General features: G+C 36.6%; 1 long non-coding RNA gene across 2 annotated transcripts; it reads left to right on the forward strand.

Annotated features, from left to right (window-relative positions):
- The first annotated feature begins 5,147 nt into the window (after window positions 1-5,147).
- Window positions 5,148-8,345, forward strand: LOC128607791 (uncharacterized). Of its 2 annotated transcripts, none has more exons than XR_008385965.1 (6): window positions 5,148-6,405; window positions 6,490-6,556; window positions 6,659-6,712; window positions 6,837-7,000; window positions 7,114-7,524; window positions 8,007-8,345. It is a non-coding gene; the product is annotated as an uncharacterized LOC128607791 (long non-coding RNA). The 2 variants fall into 2 exon arrangements; XR_008385964.1 differs by having other exon boundaries at window positions 5,151-6,405; window positions 6,506-6,556.
- The last annotated feature ends 626 nt before the right edge of the window (window positions 8,346-8,971 follow it).

The raw sequence follows: 8,971 nt of genomic DNA on the forward strand, positions 1-8,971 counted from the left end.
ACACTAACATAATCACAAATTACATTGTCATTTTTAATACTTGGTTGCAAATCCACTTTAGTTAAGGACTCTCAAGAATTCCCAAAAGGTTTTCCATATTTTAGTGGTTTTATAGAATATATTGATAAAGTGTAATCAATATGTGTAACTAATATTTGGATATTTAATAAAGTATCATCAATATGTATAATCAATATTTAGAAGCATAATCTAAAACCATGAAACACTTTCTAATCAAGTCAGTCTAAGTGTAGTGAGCCAGAAGAATCCTGTGTTTTACTGTACAGCAGGTGTTTTCTGTATTTCCTGTGTACTGAGTTAGAAGAACCTTGTGTTTACTCTGCACAAACCTGTATTTTGTCTACTACAGCTTCACTCTATGACAATAAAATAGCAATTAGACATTCTCTGAAATTGTGTTTCCAATGAAGGCCCTTTGAAGCTTGCAAACCGTTGTCAAAATAAAAGATAAGACTTCCAGAATGAAGAGTACCAGGCTGGGACTAAAGCCAGAAAATAATTAAGGTATAAGGGTGAATTTTGGGACAGTGTAAAAAACCTTGTCCTAAAACAACCTTTCAGAAAATTCAACACACGCCAAAAAAGTAACCTTGTCCTGGTAAAAACCTTTCAAAAAGATCCAAGTGACAGCGCATGCACCATAAATGTAAGATATTTTATAGACATGAATAATTAATTAAGGCAAAGGAGAATGGTTGTGTGTGTGTGTAATTCAGACTTTCTGGAGACTATCTCACTTTATTGTATCAATAAAGTTTGATTACTTTTTGGCATCTACAAATCCTTTAATCTCTGAAGTTTTTTTAAACTTAGGCTGGAAAGACTGTTTCCACAACAGTTTCCACCTCTTCTCACTGTTAAATTTGTCTTAAGCCTTGGCTAAATATCTGTAGCCATGGCTAAATATCATTCAATAAACTAATTTGCAGGTGTAATGAGAGAAAAAAAGCTCTTGCATTTTTGCTGTGTTAACATATTTTGCTGCCACTGCCAGGTGATGGAAAAATTTCAGTGATGTTTGTATGTAACGTCTGCATTTGGCCCTGGGGCTGGATTTGGTCACCCCTGATCAAGACGCATGCTATTTCAATGTGTTTTGGAACCACAAATATAACTACCATTTATGTTTGGAACAGTCAGTAACTAAACGGCTAAAATACATCCATCCATCCATTTTCCATACCGCTTATACTACACAGGGTCACAGGGAAAAATGTAGCCTATCCCAGGGAACTAGGGGCACAAGGCAGGGGACACCCTGGGAGGATTGCCAACCCATCACAGAGCACACATGTGACAATTTGGAAATGCAAATCAGAAGCCATCAGACTCCTCAATACTTAGAGTCTAGACTGACACACACACACACACACACACACACACACACACTGGACTGAACACCATCCCACTCCCCCTGCAATTTCTGCACATTTCTGCACTGACTACCTGTATTTTTGCTGCTACTTAATTTCTTGTCACTATTATACTCTTTACCTGGCTGCTACTGCAATAACTGCAATAGATGGTATAAACTAATCTGCTGTATTGCAGATTATTGCTTAAGATTAATTGCTTATTGCCCTGCTAGCTCAATAACTTTTATTATTTATATACGTTATTAACCAATCTGACTTATACTTTAAAGAAATAACTTTAACAAAACTCTCGGAGACTGTAAGGCAGGTTTATTCAGCAAGTTACCAAACAAACCAGTATTACTGGACCAGGGATACGTGCTTGACCTGTAGGTGGCAAGTATCAAAGTACAATCATTTACAGTTGTCTTATATACAATTAAAGCACCCATGTACCTTTACGGAGTGCCCTCTTATCTCGGCTTGCACCTTTTCCCTGTGTTGGCCCTCAAGTTTTTTCTAGTATAACTTTTGCCTCCATCTGTTCTCGTACGTCATTAGCCAACATCTGTTTTCTTTATTATTTATTACTTTTGGGAGGTTTCTTCCTTATCTCCTTCAACCTAAAGATTCCCCCCGCCTTTTCCCCCTGCATCTCTGCCTCTTTCGCTGAGCCATGGGTAAGTACAAACAGTTCTTTATCTATCCCCCTTGTTGCTTTCTGCCCAGCCCAATGTATGTTTAAGTATTTTTTTAATATCCCTAATTTCTAGACATACGATCTAATCCCATCAACCCTGGTCCTTCTAAACAAAACCCTGGAGCATCCTTTAAGAGGAAGACGGCAACAGTTGCTACACATACCCAATTTACTGGTCCCCTTCTCAAATGGCGTAAAGTGGATTCTGGCACCCAGACATGTTTAACCGTGCTGCCTTTCAGGAAAAAGAGAACGGAGGCATCCACACAGACATGCATCGCTATTCCCCCCAAAAGAAGAGGATCTAACGCATCTACTGAAACTTCTATTTCAGTGCCATTCATAAAGAAAAGATATTCAGATGCGGCTATCCAGACGTACTACAGAATGTTATATGGTACGCAAAGTCCCCTCTACTGAGTCTAAAGGCACTCAGGCTTCTCAAATTCCTTGGGCCGTGAACAGAAGGACCATGCATCCCCTGATTTCTTATGTAAAACCCATGATTGTTAAAAAATAATTCTTTTATGTGTTTACTTAATTAAAATACATAAAGTTTTCTAAAATCTTCTCTGTGTTTGTGCGAGTGTCTGTGGGCGTGTTTTTTGTACACACGCAAGACTCTTCTTATCTATTTCTGCAGGCTCACCTTGCTGCAGCCCCTTCTTCTAGCTCTACGTACAGGAGGTCTTTTTTCTCCCATTTTCTTAATGTCTCTATTTTATATTTTAATCTAACATAATTTCCCAACATTATACTATGTACTATGTATACTATGTGTACTATGCATGCTATGTTTACATTTACAGCATTTTTAAAATTATATTGTTATACTTTTTGAACTACCTGCTGTATCTGACACGTCCATGCTAGAACTATGTACTGGTCGGTGTTACATTGTCACTTACTGTGCCTATTGTCCCGTTTTAGTAGTTATTGTACTGTCTTGTGTTGTTTGCATATGCACTTTATGTAGTTCTGTGTCCTCTCATGTTGTTAGTGTGTTGCTTTATGTAGTACCATGGTCCTGGAGGAACATTGTTTTGTTTCACTGTGTACTATGTAATATAAAAGACCAAAGCCCTAGGCTGGTTTTTAAAGATGGTTTGGTGGTGCAGTGGATAGCAACACCACCTCACAGTTGAAGGATTCAGGTCAGGTTACTATCTGTGAGGGTTTTTGCATGTTCTCCACATGCCCTCATGGGTTTCTTCTTGGTTCTAATGTTTCTTCCCACTGCTCAAAAACATGCAAGTAAATGGATTAGCTGCTCTAAATTGCCCCTAAATGTGAATAAGTGTATGAATATGTGTGTATGTATTAGGGATGTCACGATACCAAAAATCTAGTAGTCGGTAACGATACCACAAAAAGTACACAATATTCGATACCAAAGTCGATACCATGGTGTGGATTAAAAAAAATAATCATAAAATTTTTTTTTTAATAAAATGTAAAATTCCTGGAGGACATCCTCCTCTGGTTGATACTGGCAAAGAGAGAGAGAGGGGGGTATTTTAGTTATCAAACACTGTCTGACAATGACTAATAAGTGCTGAGGTGCACTCCTAAATACACGCGCCCGCATACACACACACACACCCCTTATACTCTGAATGCAAGCATTAGTTTAAATTCACTGATATGGTGGCAGGCCAAGAAGATTTATTAAAAGCATGAACATTTCAATAATTATTAGTGACATTAGGCTACATTTTGCTGACAGGACACGGGCTGAATGGCGATGCACGGTGGCCCATTAGGAGGTAGTTTATAACATTGCAATGCGTTAGCGTCATTAACAAATAACTGGCTATCGCAAACATTACATGGAGCATAACGTTAGCTGGTTTCACGGCTACAATGCCAGCTGCCTCAAACAAACATAATATAGGACCATCTTTCAGGTGCTTCGCCAAATTCCAGGTGTTTCCTCACTTTGTTTGAAATGAACGCTAGCATCGGTTGCACACGGGCAACCGATGCTAGCTTTCCTCTCTTTTCCTTTCAACGAGTCGGGGTAGAGCTAAACTTGTTAAGCTAAGCTAATCTTCTGTAGTGTTTCCCATGTGCTTGTAGGCGTTCTTCTTCTTCTCTTTCATCACTTGTGGACCAACTAATACACTTACGTGTATTTGCTGCACCCTTCAGTTCCGGAGGAATTGCAAATTCGGTACCTACAGTACTTACGCAACTGCAGAAAAACAAGTACTGTCACGTTTTAAGCAAGGTGGTACCGACTTGGTACCGAAGTATCGGTTCTTGTGACATCCCTAGTATGTATGGTGCCCTGTTGTGGACTGACATCCCATCCAGGACGTATTCCTGCTTGTGTCATGAAGCAAATAAAGTTACATTTTTTCTCACATTCTTTTTCAATTCATTTTCCATAACCAACATTTGTTCTACTAAATCAATCTATGTTGAAACTGACATTTTCAATCAATTATTATTCAATGTCAAGTTAATATTTAAAAACATATTTCAAGTATGTGCCTTAATGTTTGTTCTAGAAATTATATGAAACTTTGCATCAGACACAACATTGGTAAAAAAAATAATAAATATCATTTTCCTGTGCAATGACTGAAGGAAAGGCTCAATTAATCTATATCTATCACTTATACTGTGCTGTGAAAAAGTATTTGCCTGATTTCTTCTGTTTTTGTAAATATTTCATACTAGTTGTTTATGCTTGTTTCAGAAATTAAAACAAAATCTAAGATAAAACAAAGGCAATGTGAGTAAACACAAAATACACTTTTTAAATGATAATGTTATTTATTGAAGCAAAAAAGTTATCTAATACTAACTGGGCCTGTGTGAATATGCAATTGCACCCGTAGTTACTAATTCCCCAAATCTATAAAACTGCATTCATAATGGGGTTCAGCTGGTCTAGACCCAACCAGGCCTGATTACTGCAAACCCTGTTCAATCAAATCAACACTTAAATAAAACTTTTAAATAAAACAGCATGAAGTTGGTTAAAAGGTCTTAGTAACATAAGTATTTATATCATACACTTTCTGTCAAACTGTCAATGAAATTGATTGATGATTTATGACCCTCTGTGTACCATGGCTGACAGTTCTGTATGTGCACCTAATTTATGGCCAGGGTGTGCAGGGGTTAGCCTGTCTGTGTGTGTGTGTGTGTGTGTGTGTGTGTGTGTGTGAGTGTGTGTGCTACTGGAAGTTGTATGTGTGTGTTTGTGTGAGATAATGGGTATGTGTTTCAAGGTTTGTTTGTTTTTTTTTAATCAGATAAAGCCTAGGACAGGTTTTTGTTAAAGAGTTTGATGTGAATTGTGCTTTTTACAGTTTTAATAAACACACTATGTATACATTTTTGTGGTATAAGTGAATATTTTGTTTTTTTCTGAAAATACTTTTATGGTATTATTTTATTTTTTCGCGTAAGGATTGTTTAGGAGAAATACGTCTGATGTAAGAAAAAAGTGTATCAGATGGTTAATATTGGTTATATGTGTGTGTTACTGTGTGGTAGATTTCGTGTTGTGTAACTACGCTGATAGAAAATGCATAATGGTTGAATGTGAACATAAATGAGCAGAATGTTTGTTTGTGAAATAATTGAAACATTTGTTGATTACGTTTTTGTGGGGTATGGCGTGACAACAAAATTATTTAATTAAACACCAAAACAGTTAAACCATAGTTGATATGAAATGGGAAAAAAAAAGATATATTTTATTAAATACCTTCTAAACAGAACCCTTTAGGAAGTAAATGTTTAAGTATTGTTTAAAAGAATCGAGCATTTTGTTTAAACTAGAAGACAAGTTTTTCTTGTAGGCACAGATACTGATGGTAAATACAGAAGCCCCTGTGCCTATACACACCGCCCTCCACAAGTGTTTCCCCCGGCTGCCATATCTGTAGAGCGTATAAATTTATGAACTATTTGTTTACCACATGCTGACAGTTTCTGAAGGAAGTGTAAATTTACGAAGTCATATGATCTGTACACGTGACCATTCTCGCTGTTGTCTGTCTGTGTAAAATAGATTCCATATCACACCCTGGGTGTAAGGAGGTTGGGGTTTTGCTTACGATGTGTTTATGTTAATGAGTTTAGTGTGTGTGCGTGGTTCTTGGTGTTACGAAACCCCCACCAATACATATGTCTTCTTGCGACGTATAAAAGACGGAGTCAGTGACGCTGAAGCTCAAAGTTTGCACTTGTGTACCAGCGTTTGTGCAGTGGAATATAAACGAATCGTTGTTTTCTCATTTTAGTTTACCTCTAAAGTTTTGTTTCATTTTGAGGAATACTTCAAAGAGGAGATGGCAGTCTATCTTAACAGTAAGTGAGTTTTTATTATTATGCATTAAGAAAATGTTTATTTATTTATAAATGAATCATGGGTCTGATGCAATGATTAAACAGGTCTCTAACGCTCCAGGTAACACGGACAATGTTGGACCTTGTTGATGAAATACAGTTACTGAACCAGGTGAGCAGTACGTAAGTGTGTATTATAGTTATAAGTGTTTGTGCCTGTGTACGATGTGTTGTGTATGTGTAGAATGATTATGTTTTTATTTTTATCACCAAGGATCGAACTCAGGCAGCATGGCTCCTCAAACCAGGTCAAATAACCCCTTGCTCAGTAAGTGTTTGTAATGCATAGTTATTTAATCTAATTATCTGATGGAGTTGTTTAAATATATTCTTATGTTGTTTAAACGTTTCTTATGTTTGTTTGTTTGTTTGTTTGTTTGTTTATCGCACAGAGGTTTGTCAAGTCTTGTAAACAAGATCGACGTTTCAGAGCTCAAAAATCGTATGGTGATCATTAGTGACTGTGATATAGCGATTGATGGTTATTTGAGAGACACCGACTTAGTGCAGCCAACATCTGTGCGGAAGTCAAGACATTCGGACGGATTGGCAAACGGTATGTTGTGCGTAAAAATCTGTGTTAAAACATTGTTTTGTTTTTCCCAATTTTTCCTTTTGAGCTGGGATGACAAATTGTTAGAATCGTGGGATGCTTGTGCATTTTCCCAGGCTCATGGAGAAACGTGTGTCAGTGAATGTATGGTGACCACTGGATACAGTGAGTCTGAGGTTCTACCTTCAAACCAAGAAGCTTGCAGTCGCGAGGCACCTGTTGTTATAGACAACAGAGTCTTATTCGACATGATACAAAGCGGTTTCAAGACCACTGAGGGCCGTTTTAACACCATTGATGGTCGTATTGAGGCCCTTGAGAAGTGTTTTGCTGTCATTGAGGAGCGTATGGACACCTTGTGTTTATAACCAGTCTTTGACGGATACGTTACAATGACACAGCATCTCGTATAAACATATTAAAGCTACACAGAGACTCCATGCTGGGGAGAATCGACACACTGGTTATGATCAAAACCTGACGAGGGAACTGTAAAAGCAGTTTGTACACATTAAAAACAAACTCGGGTGAGTTGTAAAAATGTTTCAATACTGCGTGTTTGCTTGTAATAGGGTAGTTGTTAATTCGATACTGTTTACTGTTTGTAGTGTTTTTACTAGTTTTTAAAATATTTTTATAAACATATTTGTTTCAAAAATGTGTCTTTTAAATTTTTTAAAAATCTGTTACATACAACATTGGTATACAAGATTCTAGCTTTAATAGCATCTGAAGGGAATGACTTACAGTAACACAACCAACTGTATAGGGTTCATCTAGGTGTCAGCTATAATGCACACCTTTTAGATTTTTGATATTTATTAAAATAAACTATTAAATAATATGTAAATTTTTTAGATATCTTTTATATTTTTGCTATTTAACCCTACAATGCACGAACCAAAAAACCTACACAAACTGACATTTTTGGTAACTGAGCACAATTTTTTGAAAACTGTACATAGGGAAATGTGTACAGTTTAATTTATTTATGTACATTTATCAACAGATTGTGGATGGGAGCCAGAGAAATTCAACATTATTTACAGCATTTCCAGTCAACTTTTTGAGCCCTGTTGAACTGCTTCTCTGACATGGAAAGGCGTGCCACATAGAACCACCTGCAGTGGTGACATTCAATCTGAAAAAAGATAATAATAAACGTATCAAATTATCAATTAGTTTTTCTTTCTCCCTCTCTCTCTCTCTCTCTCTCTTACTCACTCACTCTCACTACACACAGTTCCCTATACAGTTTTCTAAAATGTAGGTTGAGTCAACAAGGCAGTTATCTGGTGGCCAGCTGACAGACATAAAATGCAGAAAACAAATAAACATCTTTGAAATATTAAAACATTCATGTATTGTCAGTACTTTTAATTATTTCATTAATAGGACTTTTTGTGTGATTGTGTGAAGAAAATGATAAGTTCCAATGTGGGTCATTTTGATCCCCCTTTATGCATTCGTGTAGGTTTTTTGATTCATGCATTGTAGGCTTAAATGTAAAAAAAAAAATCTAAAAGATGTGCGTTATAGCTGACACCTACATGAACACTTTACAGTTGGTTTTGTGACTGTAAGCCATTCCCTTCAAATGCTATTGAGCTTTATATTATGGTATATTTTGTGTATGAGCCCATTCGGTAGTGAAATTCATGTCAAATTTACATATGATTTAATAGTTTATTTTGGTAAATATCAAAAATCTAAAAAGGTGTGCTTTATAGCTGACACAGAGATGAACACATTACAGTTGGTTATATGACTGTAAATCATTCCCTTCAAATGATATTGAAGTTAGAATTGTGTATAACAATGTCGTATGTAACTTTGGAGACGGTCCCTTAATTTCCGCATATCTACGAATATCGGATGTCCAACGTCAAGCCAACTTTATACCAGTCGTATACGTGGGGGTTCGTAAAGTCATTAACAATGTATACACTAAACTCATTAACATAAACAAAGGCA

The sequence above is a fragment of the Ictalurus furcatus genome, chromosome 5, assembly GCF_023375685.1.
Source record: "Ictalurus furcatus strain D&B chromosome 5, Billie_1.0, whole genome shotgun sequence".
Taxonomy (NCBI): domain Eukaryota; kingdom Metazoa; phylum Chordata; class Actinopteri; order Siluriformes; family Ictaluridae; genus Ictalurus; species Ictalurus furcatus.